General features: G+C 44.1%; 3 pseudogenes; 2 read left to right on the forward strand and 1 right to left on the reverse strand.

Annotated features, from left to right (window-relative positions):
• The first annotated feature begins 1,345 nt into the window (after positions 1–1,345).
• Positions 1,346–3,691, forward strand: LOC116932437 (annotated as a pseudogene).
• A 3,719-nt stretch (positions 3,692–7,410) lies between these two features.
• On the forward strand, positions 7,411–10,090 carry LOC116932438 (annotated as a pseudogene).
• Positions 10,091–12,970: 2,880 nt separating this feature from the next.
• Positions 12,971–16,642, reverse strand: LOC116932439 (annotated as a pseudogene).
• Between the last annotated feature and the right edge of the window lie 3,460 nt (positions 16,643–20,102).

The following is a 20,102-nucleotide window of genomic DNA, read 5'->3' on the forward strand; positions in this document are numbered from 1 at the left end:
AAACCTCACCAACCACGTTACAATTCTTTATAGGACCCCAACGTAGTTTAAAAATATTTCGATTCTTTAGGCCCTAACAAAAAGCTTTACTAGGAACGGCTATAATGTTAGCATTATCCTCGTCCCCGTGTTTCGGAGATCTTCGCAATCCCTTTTCCATCGATTCAATTTTCTGCATTTTTTTTCCCTCTCTCGTCCCAAAAAGGCCCAAAAGTCGGGGTCACTGAGATCCTTTTCCCTGCCTAGATTTGTTTGTCTTTGCTGCCCAGTCACTGGTCTAGAAGACTACATCACAGCGACGAATGAATGGCGAGATGTGGAAAATCCCTCTCTATTTCTGTCGGTCAAAGGACCACACGAGCCCATCGTTTCTTCAATTTTGGGGTATTGACTTAAAGCTTGTTTGGTAGACGCTGGTTTCGAGCCCGAATCTTTTTCCGCACACTCCACGCGGGGTGCAGCGGAAAGTTCAAAAGCCACAAATCAAGGTGCCTATAGAACAAGTCCTCCAGGCGGCTCATTGGTCCAGTGAATCAATTTTTAATAAGTTCTACCATCGTCAATTGAGTACACCTTCGGTAGCCGAGGCTGTCTTGTCACAAACAAGTTCGGCTTGAGGGGTGTATTATATTCACTTTAAGGCAGAATTAAAGGGAGCATGTAGTTGGGAGTATAAATGATAATTGCCTGAGGTCGCAGACCGATGTGCAATTGAAATTTTACGATCTAACGAATTTTTGACAATTGCGACTGATGTCGTTTATTTGGAAGACATTTTGGCATAGGTGGGCAAACGACGCCCTGTCAATAACTGATTTGCACCAAAGTTAATCAAATCCATTCCTTATTGACCATCCTTAAATTCTTTTTCAAATCACGGTGTCATGTGAGCATGAAATATTGTAACGGCTAGATCAATAGCCTTTAGCCGGGTAGAATAACATGTAACGGAAGCAACAGCTTCCTTTAGACTAGAGCTCGAACAAAGGGCAATACATTAAATTATCATGTAGTTCCGCTGAGAGGAAATAAAGAGAATCCAAATCAAACCTCTCGGGGCAGTCTCTGTAATCCCTTTCTGAAAGTCGTATGCAAATACACAGTCTACTCTCATCCCCTCGTTACATGGTGTAGATTCAAGCGGTAAGCCAAAATAAACTTCTATCTAAAAAAACATCGGGGGCTTGTCTAATTGGCCAGGAAGAGACGCGTTGCGTTTAGAGACCTTTGCGAGAAACTCAGCAGGTCTCGCATCTTAAATTGTTTGGACCTAAGGTTACGGACGCGACTTCCTTGTTAAATAGAAGGAACCCAGCGAATGAAAGTGAGGGAAAGAGGGAAGTGAATGAGTGGACAGGAGAATACGAGCAGCAAGGGAGTACAAGGTATCGCAGCGTCACCACCGTTACCGCTGGTGCCAAGAAGAAACAAAACACCGAAGAGAGGTGAAGAAAAAGAGGTAAACATAAGTGTTGAATTGTCAAGGGAAAAAGCAACACTTTATTTATTGTTGTGCGAGGCTTCTTGTATAGAGATACAAGGAAAAACATACAAAGGTTCACAGTAACGAATGCATAATATAAATGAGATACATAAATCGTTTTTTACATTGTTATTGGAAACACCACTACACACAAGAAAGAAGAGAAAAGAAAACTGATATTTGAATTGCTGATTGCCTTTCCAGTAGTAACCGCACGCTGTGAAGGACCGATAAAGAGAGTGAGAGAGGTCAGCTAATCAGCAGCAAGCTAGAGGAGAACGCCCGTCAATCAGGCGCAGGGTCTCCACTCCACTTCTTTACCAACGCCATCTAGGATGGAGACAATATAACGTGTTTACAATCAACAATTAGAACCACAGCCGAAGACAGCCATAGGCGTAAGTGCGGTTTTAACAGCCATGTTGGCAAGAGACAGCCATGCAACAACCAAGGAGCAGCAGCGAGCGCAGAAACCGACGCAAGAGCAGCACAGAGGCACAGCAGAAAAGTCGAAGATCACAAAGGACGAGACAGCGGATTCGCAGATCGGAGTCAACTAGAATGCACGTGGGGGTCACTACAGACATCCAACAGACAACCAATACCGAGAAGGCCCGCAGACGAAGAAGGAGACCGCTCAAGCCAAAGATCCCGACCATCTTTGACGTGGGACAACTCAGACCTCACAGGAGACCCACAAGAAAAAATTCTGCCCCATAGCCCAAGAGTATCCAAAGAAAACGAATTATTCGCAGATCAAGACCTTTTTTCCCCAGTACAGAACGCGGAGTTTCAACCGGAAGACGAAAGAGACAAGGACGAGCTGTATACACCACGAAGATTTTCGAACGAAAGGACGACTGAATACCATCCAGCGACAGGTGACACCGATCTAAACTACAGCCAGCTTTCGTCAGAGTCTGACAAGGAATCAGACGACGCCGAGGATACAGTTGGCCTGCTCATAAGCTTCAACTATACAACACCAATCATCAGAACAACAACAGTAAACCGAACTCTGACACAAACGCAATCGTAAAATAACCCGACACCAACGAACACACCAACAACAGGAAGACCATCACCCCAACACCCCACACAACACACCACCACACCCGCCCCTACCACCAGTTCAGAACCCCCCGACGACAAACATGACCACCGGACTTCTCAAGTTCAAGGCTACCGCTGTCTTCTCCGGCAAAGGAGAAGAAGACGCTGCGGACTGGATGGATCGATACGAGGTGCTAGCAGACTACAACCGGTGGACCGAAGCAGACAAACAAGCAAACTTCGACATTTACCTCGAAGGACCAGCAAGACAGTGGTTCCAATACTTGACACCACCCAACGGGTGGGGAGACATGCGGCAGTTATAGCCACCCAACAACAAGCCGGAACACTGGCGATAAGCGGAATGCGTTCCATCTTCATAAAAGAATTCCTACAAGACAGACTATGCCGGATATCAAGAAAGGAGACTACGGAACCGCAAACAAGGCATAAATGAACCCGCTGCCGAATATTACTACGAGATAATAAACTTATTTTGATTGATGGACCCGAAAATGTTTGAAGAAGCCAAAACGCACCACCTCTACGAAGGACTAAAACCTACATTAGTGGAGAAAATGTGGGTCCTACAACCCAAAACTTGCACCGACTATCTAGCAGTGGTAAGGAGACACACCGAAGCAGCCGAACTAGCATGCAACAAAGGATAGGCCGTCCACATGCTAGCAGAAGAAAGGGAGAAAGAAGAGGAAACAAGAGTTGCAGCAGAAAACAGAGAACAACAAACCAGCAGAGACAACGAGGAACCCTCACTGAAACAACTTCTAGAAGTAGTTCAACAACTACATGGAGAAATAGTCGCGATGAAGAAACGTGGAGGAAGGAAGGAGAGAAGCCGAGCAGACAACGGGACAGTACAAAGCCAGAACGGACAAGCAACACCCCTACAAAGGACAACAGACGGACGGCCGATCTGTTTCTACTGCAAAGGCGAGAAGCACATTAAGAGATACTGCCCGAAAAAGAAAGTTGACGACGACAGACGTAACAACACGATCGTCGCAATGATCAGCACATCGGATGAAAGAAGATGACAAGGTGATACCCCTGCTACAAATCGATGAGGGACAACTGCTGACAGAAGAAGTGACAATTGGAACAAATGACAAAGAAGACCGAAGCGGTAATCGATAAAAGAGCAGATGTATCGATCATATCCCCCAAACTAATAGCAGAAATGGCCCTAGAACTCAGACCTGGGGGGCCCACAAATCGTAATGGTAAACGGACAGCGGACACCCCCCCTTAGGAAGAGTGGAGCTGACAATAACCATTGGGACGACAACAATTCAGGCAAAGGTGCTAGTACTAGAGATGCGATGGATCAACCTACTCCTAGGCAACGACGTGCTGAGACGTTTTAAAAAACTGGAGATCGAATACCGCACGGGGAAATCAAAGATGCGATTCGGTGAACGAACAGTACAAATGGCAAACATAGACCAAACACAAACATCGGCCACAAAGATAGTAGCGAAAAGCGGGGCAAGAATCCAAGCAAGGTCAATGGCGGCCGTCGAGATAGAACAAACCGAAGCGACAAAACCATCATTGGTTGGCAGCCCCTGGATGATAGAACCAACGGTATGAGACAAACATGAAGACAAACCTGGAAAACAGAACAATTTACATCCACAAGAAAATGGTACTAGGACACAGAACCGAAGGGAATAGGCACAGAAATAGATGCCACAGGCAGAGCCACTCAGCCACTCAGAACATTAAACACCGAGCTGGAAAAAGGAATTACAAATAGTCGTGACTTCACACCCAGCATAAACCAGAAGATCGAGGACACGCTACGAGACAACATTGACTGTTTCGCGAGAGAAGGCGAGCGACTAGGACGTTGCAACGTCGCAGAAGATGAAATCCAGATAACACCCAACGCCATACCCATTTACGAGACCCAACGCCCGGCGTCGTGGAAGCCATCCACAGAGAACTGACACTTGACATGCTGAAGTAAGGCGTGATAGAAGAAGCCACCGGGCCATGGAGCGTTAAGACCCTATTGATACAAAAGAAGGATGGAAGCTGGAGATTTTGCCTTGATTTCCCCCCATTGAACAGTGTTACAATATTTAGTGTATACCCCATGCCTAGCATAGACGAAGTGCTGACCAGGCTACATGGAGCCAAAGTAATCTCAGTAATGGACTTAGAAAGCGGGTACAAGCAAAAACCCATGAAGAAAGAAGACAAAGAAAAGACAGCCTTCACCATCCCATATGGATCCTACCGTTTCCTCGTCATGCCGTTCGGTCTCTTCACAGCCCAAAGCACGTTCCAGTGGACCATGGACACGGTACTAGGAGGTCGGCGATGGACCTCGTGCCTCGTATACCTTGACGACATCAACGTATACACAGGAGACACAAAAGACACATTCGACAACTCAGACTAGTCCACGCCGCACTACGCAAAGCAAATCTGAAACTCAAACTCGCGAAATGTCATTTCGGTGAATCAGCAATCATAGGAATGGGCCACAAGATCAACGCCGATGGAATTTGCTCGGACCCCTGAAAAATGAGAGCAGTGCAAAACTTTCCCACACCACCAACCACAGCAAGCCGAACAGAAAAAGTCAAGTTGATCAAAAGTTTTCTCGGGCTATGCTCATACTACAGGAGACACATACCAGGATTCGCCTAGGCCGTGAAACCCCTGTTTAAACTAACCGGAGAAAAGTCACTGTTCATCTGGACGCCAACACACCAGGAGCGCTTTGACCAGCTGAAACAGAGGCTAGCAGACGCAGCCACACTAGCAAACCCGGATCCGACGGCCGAATTCGAAATGAACCAAGACGCCTGTGGCTACGGCATCGGAGCAGTCCTACGCCAAAAACAGGATGGTGCGGAAAGACCTCTGGCATTCGCCAGCCGTTTGATGTAACGCAGTGAGCAGAACTATTCCATAACAGAAAAAGAATGCCTGGCTCTCATTTGGGTGATCCAGAAATTTCGACAGTTCATCTTCGGATGCCCAATAAGAATTGTCACAGACCACCAAGCACTATGCTGGCTCCAATCAAAAACGGAACTTGCAGGCAGGTTAGCCAGATGGGCCATGACAATTTCCGAGTACAAGTACATAATATCTCACAAAGACGGCAAGCTACACCAGGACGTGGACGCCCCATCCCGTTACCCCGTAAGCGAATACGATGAGACCCTCGACAACACGTGGGCGGACACGTAAACACGGTCGGCGTAATGACGCAGGACAACCGAGAAGAGCTGACCGGAGCCCAACAAGCTGAATGGGCATACGTGTTTAGAAACGCAGAAAACGGGAAGGAAACGGTCCACTATACGATCGAGAATGGCCTTCTGTATGGTATGCGAATAACGAGAGAAGAAGAAACGGACGTCAAACTGTGGTTCTGCAAACCAAAAACCTGAAGACCACAATCCTACAAGCCTGCCACAACGACGTCATATCCGGACACCTCGGAGAGACACGCGAGTCACACAACGCTACTACTGGAACGGGATCACCCAAGATATAGAAAACTACATTAAGGCCTGCCCAGACTGTCAGCCACAAAAGAAAGGACAATACAGGAAACCACCCAGATTCCTGGAGCTGACACAAGTGGAAAAACCCTGAGACCACGTAGGAATGGATATCCTTGGGCCCTTCCCCACCTCATCGCTAGGCAATCGCTACATTATTGCTACGTCACCAATTGGGCGGAAGCGGTAGCCCTTCCGGTCGCAGGAGCAAAACAGGTAGCAGAGTTCTTCGTGAAGGACATTCTGCTACGACACGGAGCCCCCAGGAAGCTTACGACAGACCAAAGAAAATGTTTGGTCGCGACCATGATGCAACGAGTACTTGCAGCCATGGAGACCAATCACCAAACCACCACAGCCAACCACCCACAAGCAAACGGACTAGTAGAGAGACTGAACCACACCTAGGCTGACATGTTGTCCATGTACGTGAGCAAGGATCACAAAGATTGGGATGACACACTGCCATTTGTACGGTTCGCATACAACACGAGCAGACAGGAAACGACCGGCAAATCCCCTGTCTTTTTTAATGCATGGCCGGCACCCCATGCTACCAGTGGATACTATATTCGGAGCGACCCCAGATCCCCATCAGCTAGTGCCAGTGGAAGCCGGAGGACCGGATAAATACGAGATATGGATGTTCGGAAACCTTAAGAGAGCATTCGCGGAAGTGTACGACCGAAGCCAATGGACACTACGGAAGTACAACCAACACTACGATACACACCACCGAGAAGGAGACAAATTCCACCCGACACAACAGGTGCTAGTCTACATGCCTTTTGTTTCATCTTCAAGAAAAGTAGGACTCAACGAAAAACTACTCCACCGTTGGCACAGATAACCCCACTTAACTATGAAGTCCAACTCAACAACAGCAAAAAGACCAAGGTGGTACATGTAGAACGCCTCAAAAGCTTTGTCGACCTCACGCAACCCGCACCAAATGCAGATGGCGAGGCACAGTCAACGGACAGGGTGGGAAGCGAAGGAACAATAAACGATGTGTCCAAAGACGGATACACACCGGTAGACCCACAACAACAACCAGAAGGACCAGCTCACCCAAGGAAACAACTAACGGAGAAGAAAGTTAGGTTCACAACACCCCCGAAGAGCCGCAGCAACCCACCACAGAAGCGGACGAACCCGTTACCCGTGAGGAGACCGACAAGAACCGACGATACCCACTACGCATGCGCAAAAAACGATTTGCATTGGCGTCGACACTCCTATACAGTATGGTACTATCACTGGCAGCACACACATCCCCGGCAGAGACAAGAGCACAAGTGATTTAAAAAACCAGCCACCTGGTGGCCGATGGCACTAGTACTTGCGGCAAGGAGACCAACACACATAGATGGCGTGCTCGGGGTGAAGCTGTCATCCCATGGCGTTATATTCCAATCTATGGGAGAACGTTTCTTCTCCGATTCGGAATGGGTTATCATCACCGACATCTCGTTTAACCAATGAGACAAAGTAGCAAATGAACTCAAGATGTGGCTAATTGAAAAACCAAATTACCTGTATTAGGCAGTTCCAGCAATAAGGATTTCCAGAGTATGTTACCATCAGCAAAGACGAACGACCAAGCGTCCAAAACACAATCTCAGGACATACTCAGCTACAATCCATCCAACGCTGAGAAAGATCAACAACAGCTGACAAAAATGGTCCGAGACCGAGCGGTATACGAGTGGACAAGACTAGAAACAATAGAGAGGAATTACCAAGGCCTAAAAGCATCTATCAGACAAAGTAGAAAAAAAACGAGGACTGGTCGATGGCGGAGGCCAGATCTTGATTTGGTTGTTCGATGTGTCTACGACAGAAGAATTAGACAAAGTCAACAACCAAGTCGCCAAACTATCCCCTGAGACGACGGCCATTGCCCACGCCTTGAAGACCCATACAACACTGATCGACGAGACGATGTTGGAGCTGCACGCCAGCAAAGAGGCAACAGACGCCCTCCAGCGGTCATGTCTAACAGTCGATAAAGACCTGAAAAACGTTAAAAGGACAATTGACAACCTCGCTCGCGAGATGGAGTGGGATTGGCAATCCCGAAATAAGATAGACAACGCATTCGGAGCGGTAGACATCACCATAGAGTGGCTACAACAACTAGTGAAGAGACTGAGAGGAGGTCTAGCAAGCGCCGCTATGGGAAAAATCTCCCGAGCCCTATTTTCCCCAGCACAAATGCAAACCAACTATCAATCGGAAAAAACCATCTACCAAAGACCAAACTACCAATCGGCTGGGCCCTAACACCTGCAACACAGGCTGGAGACATGTAGAAATCGTACTTTTTGCCGCGGTGACAGCGACAGCTATCGAAAACAGCTTGAGACTCTTCATCCATATTCCCATCTTCGAAATCACCAGAGCACTCACCCTATACAGAGTCACCAGGATGGCACGAGCAACGAAGAATGGATCAACAAGCCTCCCACATAACACAATGCAGTCCGTCGGATGTCCGACAGATGTCGAGGTCGGATGTTTAGTACATCTTTTTTTTATCCGCCGGACAGCCCAACATCCGATTTGGATGTTCTATGGATGTAATTTTTTTGTTTTTGACCGCCCTCAACAGTGCCGTCGGACATTCTAAGGATATCCGAACGAGCTTTCATTTGGCTGTAAATATGACATATTTTAGACCTCTAATCTTGAAAAAACATTTGGAAATAACAGGAATCGAACTCGGGTCTCCCGCACCACTGTCGAAAATTTTTCCGCTGTGCCAATCGACAGATACATTATCCATCATTTTCGAAAAAACAAATCGAGTTGTTGTAAAAACTTGAGTTTTTTTCGATAACAAATCACCAACAAGATTTTTGAGAAGTCAAGATGATGTCGAACTTAGGTTAAACCAGAAGTGTATAAATTGCAATTAAACAATTTATGAAAAATATTTTTTAAATTTTAAATTTCAGCATGATTTATTAAGTTTAAAGTAGTTTTTTATTATTTGAAATTAAAATCCTATCATAAGTATACTTGCTTCGAATATTATTAAATGTCAAATAATATATATTTTCTGTAAGTTAATTTCCAATGGCTTGGTTCCCGTAAGCTAAACGGGAAGCCTGTACAAACAAACTCACGACTTACATATATTTTATTAATTTTTTTGTAATAAATAAAAAAATAAACCACCCGGCAACAACGGACCAACGGACATTCACCAACAACGGACAACGGACCAACAGACATTCATTGAGCTTTCAGTTGAAATGGTTGGACAGTGTCGCTCGACGAAAAAGTCAATTTTCCCTATCAGTCGAGCAGTAGGCCGAAAAAACAACAAAGGGACGTGCAGCGTTGTGATATTCCTAGCCGACAACCGCTGGATACAAGATGACTGCTCCGTGTTAGTGTCCCCGTGGACGGGACAAGATGCCGTTTACCTCCGGACACCGCCGTTGGGGCCTGTCAGCAACCAACACGGCCCGCCTTGTCGTGACAAGTCCACGACAGACCACAGGACCGCAGTCATATACGCTTGACACTCCCGCGATATCCATCTTTGAGATACCCATGTCCTGTACAGCACAATCAGATGACTGGATATTCCAGTCCAGTTTCAGAGACCCAGAACCCACCAACAATGGATTACAAGGACCACCCCACACCTCACCGACCTAAAAGCATCCGGACGACAACCACAACGACCACTGATCACCACAAAAGACGATATATTGACACAGCAGACCGGATTGCGCACGGGCTCCTCCAACAACCGTCTGCGAGATTTGACAACCGGCATGGTACAACAAATGGACGGGCTGTCCGACCTAGAACACGCCAGACTCAACATAGACAACACGAAGACTTACCCCGCTACCCATGGGAGTGGATAGACATCCTGATATTATGCATGTTGGGAACCGGAGTCGCGATCGCAGCTGACCGTACAAAAACAGCCAGCCGCCAACAAAAAATAGAAGCCCAGATATAAGCTCTGGAACATCACTCGTACTAGAAGGAACTTTTGAACGGACATATGTCCGTTCATGGAAATTCCAAAATATTTTATTCGTGTTATTGCAATCGGCTACCGCCATCATTTGTATATTTTTATTTGCTTTTTTTAAATTTTATTTCTTTAGTTTATTGTCGATGCATATACATTGATTATACATTTTTAGATTTTTTTCAATTTTAAACAATATGATTTAACCAAGCGATTTTGGGTTTTTATTAAAATTAGTGTTAATTGTCACCCAATGTACAGTATCCTGCACAAAAATCCGTACAACGATTTAATTTTTTAAAGCCGCCTATTGGCGGGGTAACGGGTTTTTTGTTTGTCTTTCTTTAAGGGGGAGGGTAGACGGGGTGATAGACACGACAGGGCAGGCATTTTTATGCCTTATTGTATTACGCTTTAAGGCCAGTAATAGGTCAGGAAATTTTTGCAACCCCCAGGGTGGTGTGTTTTTTTACGATAGTTGAAAATTTAGGGCTTCGGCTTGGTAATGTTGCTTACCGAAACAATTAAGCTGATGTTCCAGCTGCCTGTAAAAGTTTACGGCGTTGTCAATGGCGTACGTGTAGGCAGGATCCTGTACAGAATTCTGCACAAAGAGAAGAACACCGGTTTATTTTTTAAATGCCATCTACGGGTAGGTAATATAAACTGTATACTTTTTTCAATAGAGGAAGGTCTATTTGGTTGAAAATCACCATAGGTGGGGATTGGGTAGTTTAAGTCTAGACACCTCCCTGGAATGCCTCTGGCAATAGGAATAAATGTCTGGAAAATATTGTGTATAGTATTTTTCTTAGAACCCCGAACCCCCCTTGGCTAAGAAGAAAAATATCTATAATTAAATAACAATCACAATATCAAACTCTATCGCCCGTCATTGTAATGATAACACCAAACAAGCACGTCTTAAAACATTCAAATAAAAATGTATAATCATACGTTATTATAAAAATATTATTATTAATCGATATTAAAATATTTTGTTTCATAAAACACAGGAAAAAGTCTTGTCACCTGCGTAGCTTGAACCGTCGCAATCCGTGCATAATGCCAAAGGCTGTACCGCCAAGCCCTGGACACATATAAGTATTCACTTAAAATATCTTTATATGTCGTTATTTCATGAAGGAAAACTTAAAAAATAAGAAAATATATATATTTCCATTTCCTTTAGTCTTTTACCATGTCACTACAAACATTTTCAATGGGATTGATGTTGGCTCCCTTAGGAGGCCATGGAAGTAGCTCAATTTCATCCTGGTGGTCGTTAAACCACTGCTTTATTATTCTGGATTGATGAATTGGCGACCAATCCTGAATAAGTTTTATACGTCTGCCGCGATACCTTGCGTGAATAGAATGAGGAAGAATGTCCCCAAGAATCTGTAAATATTTTTGACTGTTGAACTTTCCTTCGATCCGGACAAATCCCCGCACCACTTGATGAAAACCATGCCCAAACGTGCACTGTTTTTCTACCGCTTCCATCTTTAATTTGGATATTGGTTGGCGTCGAAGTGGGTGCCGTTCGTTCTATAGGCAAACAACCACCCGCACTCGTCAGAGCTTAGTGATAAGTAATTAAAGCATTAAACACGATACACTTGCACAACATTTAAAAGGAATACCCAAATGATTTTTCATTAGAGAGAAAATTACGTCTTCCCACCATTCAAGCTGCCTGGTAACGTAATTAGCGGCCAAAATTAACCTCTGTTCCGCTTGCGCCGGCGAGAGAAAAAAATTTTGTGCAACCCGACAAGGTTGAATATTTTGTTTCTTAAGAACACGAATAATTGTTGATGGACCAACGGAGATCTGCGTAACATCTTAATACACAACACGGATACATTAAAAGGAAAGGAATAGGGATGAAAGTTTGAATTTTACCCGCAATTTCTTGGGCGGTAGTAATCGGTTTTGTTAACACCGCAGAAACCATATCATCCTCATTGGCCTGAATTAATTTTTTGGTTTTCCCTGAACCCGCTTTTCTTTCTATATCACCGGTTTCTTCATACCTTTTTTTTCCAGTCCACTACAGTAGAATCCGACACCCCTAATTTTGAGTAGATCCATCGAACGGATTTGTCAGCTTCCGCAAACGCAACTATAGAAGCGCGTTCTTTGGAATTAAGCATTTTACGCCCACGGTCTTCGCCAAACATAGCTGTTTTGTCACACAATTTTAACTGAGCCCCAAAAAATAAGCTAAATAGTTACGTGACAATATTTTGGAAAGAAAGAGGTAGGGTTACGAAAGGTAAACATGAAACATTATGTCTGTTTTTTTCTATGAGTCGTTTGCTGAAAAGTCACATTAAGTTTTATGTTTTGTATGACCTATCATAAGCTTTGGTGACATTTGTAAACACATGGGCTGGGGAACAAAAAAGAAAAAGGCAGTTGTGTAACGTTTGGAAATATCCACCAATATAAAACCGATTTATTATCATTCATCTATATGCTAGTATATAAAACTTAACAGCAAACGGCACATCAGTTCAGCTTTCACCTAAGACGCGGGTGACCAGAGAACTTATCCTGTCAAATCCTTCATCTTTTATAAATGATATCGTCTACTAATATAATGCGTTAATCATTGAATTACGCGGCATGATTAGGAAATCGAAAAATATATATTTTCTTATTTTTTTTGTTTGCCTTCATTAAATAACGGCATACAGTACCCCTAAAAGTTTCCGAACACCCGCCAGTTTCATAGCTTTTTAACATGGGCTCTTACGGTGACGGGTGTCTTGCGCGGACGAGTAGTTGGGGGGAAAAAATCATCGCATACTGATGGAAATCTAAATTACTATTAAGAAAAGAGCAGGGTATTTGTTTTATTTTATTTTTTATTTTTATCACTTAAGGTTGTTGACTGCAGGCTAGCATGCTAGTAGTGCCTCTGTTAAAAAACACACCATCCTGGGGGTTGTGTGCGGAGCCTTCCCATTCTAAGGTGTAGCACCTGTATTCGCGGTCCCTTTGAGATGGAATGCTATACGTGCGTTCAACGTAACACGCTGTTGCCAGGTCCTCTTCGTCTGAGCCCAGGGAGTTGTGGGTGCTGAAGAAGTACATAACCTCGTCGTCGTAGGGGTTGTCCGCGCAGTAGAGAATGTCCTCGTCGTCATCAGGGTAGGCCGTCACACACAGGAATTTCTTCATATCAGACGAGTAGTCTGCGCAGTAGAGGATGTCTTCTTCATCCGGATTGGGTATCCAGGCAGCTTGCCCGCCATTCTGATCTTGCCGACCGTCCGTGGACGGGAGGAGGAAGGTTTGTAGCCTTAGGGAAGATTTAGGTAAGGATTAGGAAGGTTTGGTATCGAAGGGGTAATTGGGTGTAATGATTCGGTAGGACTTACCGGCTTACCAATTAGGACTTACCGGCGCCCACGTATTATTCATGAAGGTGTGGGTTTTTTCGTTGAAGTTGTCAAAATTCGTGGGCCAATAACACTTAAAATACTTCGTGAGTTCCCAATCTTCCACGTACATGGTTTGATTTCCAATTTTTGGTTGGGTCCCACACGGTGTAAAGACCGTTTCGAAGGTGTCGTTTTGTGAGGAACATTGCATCACTGAAACGGAGGCCCCCACCGCGAGTAGTTTCGTGCATAGCGAAAGGTCCAGATGCGAGGCTGCAAGCCAACTGTCATACTGGGCCATCGTTGTGGCGGCGTGATAGGCTGCCCTGCGACTTTCACATTGCAGGTTGCGGATCTCTCGAGCCAGATGGTTGGAAATGTCTCTCGCGAAATCCCTAATGTATTGGGTGTGGCTGGCGTATTCAATTTCGAACCGTGTTAGCATTTATAGTGCCAAATCTATGACTGCGTCCGTTTGGTTAGACTCCCAATTGGGGTGGTCAACTTCTTTACGAGTCTCTGGAACCGCGATGATGACCTTGTCCATACCTAAGACCGGATGGAAGGCAGCTTGGCTCACGTTTCCGCAGGCGGAGCTATTTTCCATTGAATAGATGAAGTCCAGCTGTTTTGCTGGATCTCGTATACGAAAAATGGTGTCGTTGTCCGTTTAGTACTTCACGCCGAATCCTTTTTCATTTATCTTTAGCTCACATGGCTTCGACTCCTTCCAGGTGTCTTCCCATACGAGAGTAACCAGATTGTGTTTAAGGAGCCGCTGGGCGCTCCCGGAATATCACCAAGGGGGTGAGCTAATGGTGTAGTTAGGGCACTCCGTCTGTAGTGTAACCTCCTCGAGGCGACAGTTGGTCATCTTTTCAGTGGTGGTCTGGAGCCAGGTTATCCCAACGAAAGGGTAACCTTCTAGGGCAAAGGTATTACAGCCAATGATGTCCATGGCCTTGCCGCGACATTGTCGTAAATCCCTCGTCCTGTGGCACATCGCCTCGTCAACTTTGATGGGTTTTCGGCTAAGTGAAACTTGGTTCCATTGCAAAAAGTCTTTATACACCATGGTTGTCACTTCCCATATACTGCACGTATGTCTAGCGAAACGTTTGATTTCCAGGAGAGTGAAATAGACGGCATACATGATGGGTGTCGGCGGTTAAGGGGCGGCCTGATAAACGCACTCTCCTTCCCCGGTTTAAAAAAATCCTAGATGCGCCGCGTTGTCGCAGTTGCAGACATTGGCGTTGAACGCAAATGAGTGAGCAAGAAGGGATAGTGCCAGTAGGGACCTCAAAAATAGTGTAAACATAAAAATATACGAGATGGGTTGAGAAACTACTTCACATTCTATTTTTCTATTCTACGTAACCTAAAAATGACGATTGATAGATCTGCGATCGATCCAGTGGGTACAAGAAGGGAAAAAAACATAAAATGGCGAAACAAGGAGAGAGTTTCCTAACTGCACGTGCCATGCTACTCCTTTTTATAGGCAACTACTCGAAATCTAAACGGAACATAGTTGGGGGATGGCTAACGGATCAAATACTACTAGTGGAGGATGGGGGGTCAATCTAAGTGGCGTGGGGGCCTAAGAGCACTCCACGATCGGAGCCCGTGGCGACGCTCAGGGCGGGGCACTCTTACAGTGGGGGTTGGATCCACTGGATCTGGAAACGTTGGGTTCGGCCAATGGCATGGGTTTTCAGGCTCCCCATTCTTGGATGCAAGAGGTTATGCGTGGAGATCTATTAAGTCGACATCTTTCTCTTCGGGGCGTTCTTCTTCGATCGGGGTGGTGAGTTCGCGTTCATGGGTAAGGTTAGGCGAAGTGTCCTCTTTGCGGTTGTCCTCGAATTTAACTCATGGTTCTTCTTTCCAGATCATCGATTCGTAGAGTGGTTTGATCCGGTTTACATGGACTAACTGGGTCTGTTTGCCGGCACACTCTTGGATTTTCACGGTGTGGTTATCGTTTACTTTTACGATTCGGAATGGTCCCATGAATCGCGGAATTAGTTTCCTACTGGTGCCTGACATAGGTGTTCTTACGGCGATAAGTACCTTGTCACCCACCCTGAATTTCTGTTGTCGAGCGCGTTTGTCGTAAGGCGCCCTCTGTTGCTCCCTAGCCAGGGCTAGGTTGTCCTTTACTAAAAGGAAGGCTTCGTGCAAGCGTTGCATAATTTGACTCTTATAGTTCGAAGGGGTGATGATATTTGTAGATGGTGAGAGTAGAAACTAGTCGATGGGCATCGTTGGGTCAATTTCATGGTTTAAGAAGTATTGTGTCTCCAAGTTCAAGGAATGTAGTAAGTTCCTATAGGCACAGGCTACCGGACCTAGCATCTCCTCCCACTTCGGAAATTCTTGATCCATATATTTTCGTAGAATTACTGCTACCGTTTTGTTGAACCTCTTTGTGAGGACATTGGTTTGGGGATGGTACGCTGTGGTTCTTAACTGCTTAATCTGTAGTTTTTATTCACAGAGTGAAGAAGAACTCCGAGGTGAAGTTCGTGCTTCGATTTGTGACGATAGCTTTTGGAGGACCGTGGTACAGAATAACCTTGTCCATTAAGACTTGGCTTGTCTTCAAGGCTGTTTGGTCTGGTTGGGCGATGACTTCCATTCATTTTGTAAAATTGTCAGTCATGACGAGGACGTGGTTGTTCCCCTGCAGCGAGTGGGGTTGAATTGGTCCCAGGAAATCTAGCCCGAGTAGTTCGAAGAGTCTTAATGTTAGGTCTAGCGGGTTTAAGAAAACTCGAAGGTTAGATCGTCGTTGAAGAGCGCAGGGTTCACAAGCTAGACAATACTCCTTGACATCGGAAACCATCGTTGGCCAGTAGTATTTATCCCTTGAGCGCAGGACTGTCCTCTGATAGGCTAAGTGGCCGGAGAGAGGAGAGTTGTGATACTCCTGTAACAAAGATTTTCTTAGGTTGAGCGGATTTACTACTTGGATTTGAGTGAAACGTCGCCTTTTCTTGGAAATTGGTTCGTTGTGGCAGACCAGCAAGCCGTTGGATATCGAATGAAAATCGATTTACTTCGCCCAGATCTGGTTGCTGTTTTCTTCACTGAGAGTGCAGTTCTCTAGGTAGTCCGTTATGTAGCTGCAGAGGAGATCCTTCGATTGCTCACGGACCATGGTGTCGTTGACCCTTGGGGCGGTTTGTACTGAGTGGATCGGAATCCTGGACAGAAAATCGGTGTTCTCATGAATGCAGCCAGGACTATATTTGGTGGAATACTTAAGGTTGGCCAACATGATTGACCACCTCCCTAATCTTCCGGTTTCATCCTTGACGGTTTATAACCAATGGAGTGGCCCGTGGTCGCTGACGATAACGAACGGCTCGTCCTGAAGATAGTGGTGAAAACGTTTTATCCCAAAGATTACCGCTGCAGCCTCTTTCTCGATTGTGGAGTACTTCGATTCGATACTTCGACTTTTTTATGACCCACGCCAACTTTAGCGTCCCCAAACCTAGATGCAGTATGAAACCCACATCTCTTTCGCCCCCGTGCCAGTCCCCCTTTAGCAATCGTGTGTAGCTGTATATTTTTTATCCCCTGCTGTCGTGTAGAAACTTAATAGCAAGTGTGGAGGAGAATAAACGTTTCACTGGTGAAACTCGTTGTTTACGTCACGTTCCTTCGTTTACCCCACCGTCGCCCCTTTACTACTAGTACAACTTGTGCCCGCAGATCCAAATTTTGAGCGTTCGGCAAGTTTGCCTACTCAAGTAGTAAACCGATTGGCTATTTTTTTTTTTAGTTCAGTGTGGTTTGATGGGTCTCAGGGAATTTCTTGTCCCAATAAAATCTATAATCGGGAAAAAATAGTTTGAAATTAAAAAAATTACAGGAATGGATAACTGTTGCTAATTTCTATCAAATTCTGTAAAATGATTGCTTAATAAGTAATACCTCGAGTAGTGAACTGATTGCTCATTTGTAGGGCAGGTCGTTGCGGTTTAAATTAGCGCGCTCGCCAAGAGCTATCCATTTTTGTAAAAGTTTTGAAAACAAATTCACTAACAAAAAAATTAAGACAAGAAGTTGTTTGAAGTTTTTGCGCTCTATGAACACACAGACCCAATAGACGTAAGTAAAAAATATCATTCATTTTCAAAAGTTTTTGTTTATCAATTTCTCGGATGGAGCGAGTTCTACTTAATGATTAAGGCCTGTAAACTTGAATACCTCATTTGACGGTGTTGTCGTTACCTGGCAAAAACAAATCAGAGGAAAAAAAGGGTTACGACCGCGCTATCTGGCGCTTGCTACTGGGTCATTCCACACAAAATCTGACAATCGATGGCGCGGTCAAAATTAAGATTTTTTTGGGGGGGGGGTAAAGATAGGGAAAAAAACGACCCTAAAATTTAAAGAATTGTCGCTTAACTAGTTTAGGATATATTTAAATGTTAAAATTAGATTTTTTAATTTTGCCGTGAGATAGGGAAAAATAAAAATTCTAGTTTTTCTTTAATTGTGTCGTTTTCTCTGGTTCGATTTTAATAGGACCTAAGCCATTGGATGTAAAATTAAATTTGACATCGACATGTTAGGTTTATAATTTTTTTTTTGCTTAGAAAAATTTCGTTATTTTATTAAAACAAACCAAAAGAGGGTATACTTTCCAAATTAATTTTGAGAAAATCGCTAAATTTGAGATAATGCGGATAATTTTATTACAAAGAAGAGGTATGTTTACGTAACATATCCAAAAATTTTAAATGTGTTTTATTTTATTTGTGAGATATATTACAATTCATAAGCATCAGTTTTTGTGTTTTTGCCGCTTTATTTCATTCCCTGAAGAAATTTAGCTCCTCTTCGGACGGCCATTTTGGGAAGGGAGTTGGAAAAACAAGGACTACAAAAATGTGGCTGTTCCTTCAAGGTCGATTTTACTACAAGTCCGTAAAACTCCCCTCCTAAAATGGCCGACCGAAGGGGAGCTAAATTGCTTCGAGGGATGAAATGGGGGATGGGGGACTGTCAGTGAAGGTTGAAGCATAAGGCCATAGGCCACAGGCAAAGCAACCAAGGAAAGGTTGAATATGAATGTGTGTTTTTTCGAAGACCGGAAAAGAGACCAATTAGAATCAATGGTGTCTTCGTAGGTTAAATAGAAAACCATTGGGTTACTTTAAGAAAACAATTACTTGCGAGAATATAAGACCTACAGTGTCAGACAGTCAGTGCACCATTCAGTCATTAACTTGTCAACAAAAGCAAAGCGTGTTAGATTTTAGATAGAACTAAGAAGTTAGCACTAGCGTCTGACTGTATCTGCACTTCTGTAGTCTGCATTGTACGTCAAACTGACGTTGTGAAGCGTTGTAAGATTTAACGTTAGCGTATTATACTTTGGAAAATGCACGGTAGAGCATCTGGCTTTAAGCGAAACCTTTTGTAGGCTATGAAGGTTGGTTTGCCTTCCACAAATGTCGTATAACCTTTAATGATATCACTGTCAGCAAAATGTTTAATAAATACTCTAGAACACTTCGTAAAAACGTAATCTTTGTGGGGAATTGCTTTAGCTCACTTAGAAAGTAATTTTTGTTAGATGTAGAAAAGAGTGGAATACTTTCCTTTTTTGAATTATCCCCGGATTTATACCCAGTTTTACAATTGGGGACACAGCATATCGTAGGCATAATGAGTTTATTATCACCTCAGAATAACGATACCGACGATAACTCTCATGTTCTTTAATAGTAACAAACCCGAAACCCTAATAACACCAAACAATAACAATAGTACTTTGACGCTGACCGGCTGCTGACAGGAAACAGACATTCCACAAATCCACTATTCCCCTAATAAAAGACTTTCCACAAAAATGGATCCACAATTTCCCTAATGAAGCGGGATAAAAGAAGTGGAACTTACCGCAAACTTTTTGAAGTATTTATAGCGACAACGGCGTCTAAAAAAGAATTGCTGCAAACTTAACAATGATCTCGCAATTTTCATTTAATTTAAATTACTTGAACATTTTATAGTTAAAATTGGTTTTATGAACTGTTAACACTTATTGCTATTACATATGAATCAGAATTTTTAAGGACAAAAAAAATATTTTGTATTACATTACAAGAACTTAAACGAGTTAGTCCAATAAGAGCTCAAGCAAAAGTAGTCTACATAGCTGCACACCCGGCCAGAGTTGCCAATAGCAGAACATTCCACTTTTCATCCCATTTTAGCAGACGATGGCTCTGGGAAGGACGCCTACCATTAACTCTTATACCATGGTATCGATATCCCCAACACCAGGTTGGTCGCCCACATCTAAGATGATGCTTATGGCAAAACTGCACCGGTACTTTTTCCTATAGGGCCGCGTATATTTATCATCTAGCTGACAGTTATCGCCTAGATGACGCTTACTAATTAAGAGCCAACTATTATGGTCTCCCAGCAACACTATCAGACCAAAGTTAGCATATAGAGCAGTAAAACATCCAAGGTTGTGCGTTCTCCACAAATCCGAAAAATCTTATTGGTTTCCAAGTTGGTCTGCTGTGGCTGCAGCGTCTTATAATTAATTAATTATAATTTAGATTTCTCCCCTTTTCTTTGTTACAGTG

This window comes from Daphnia magna, linkage group LG10 (genome assembly GCF_020631705.1).
Source record: "Daphnia magna isolate NIES linkage group LG10, ASM2063170v1.1, whole genome shotgun sequence".
In the NCBI taxonomy this organism is placed as follows: domain Eukaryota; kingdom Metazoa; phylum Arthropoda; class Branchiopoda; order Diplostraca; family Daphniidae; genus Daphnia; species Daphnia magna.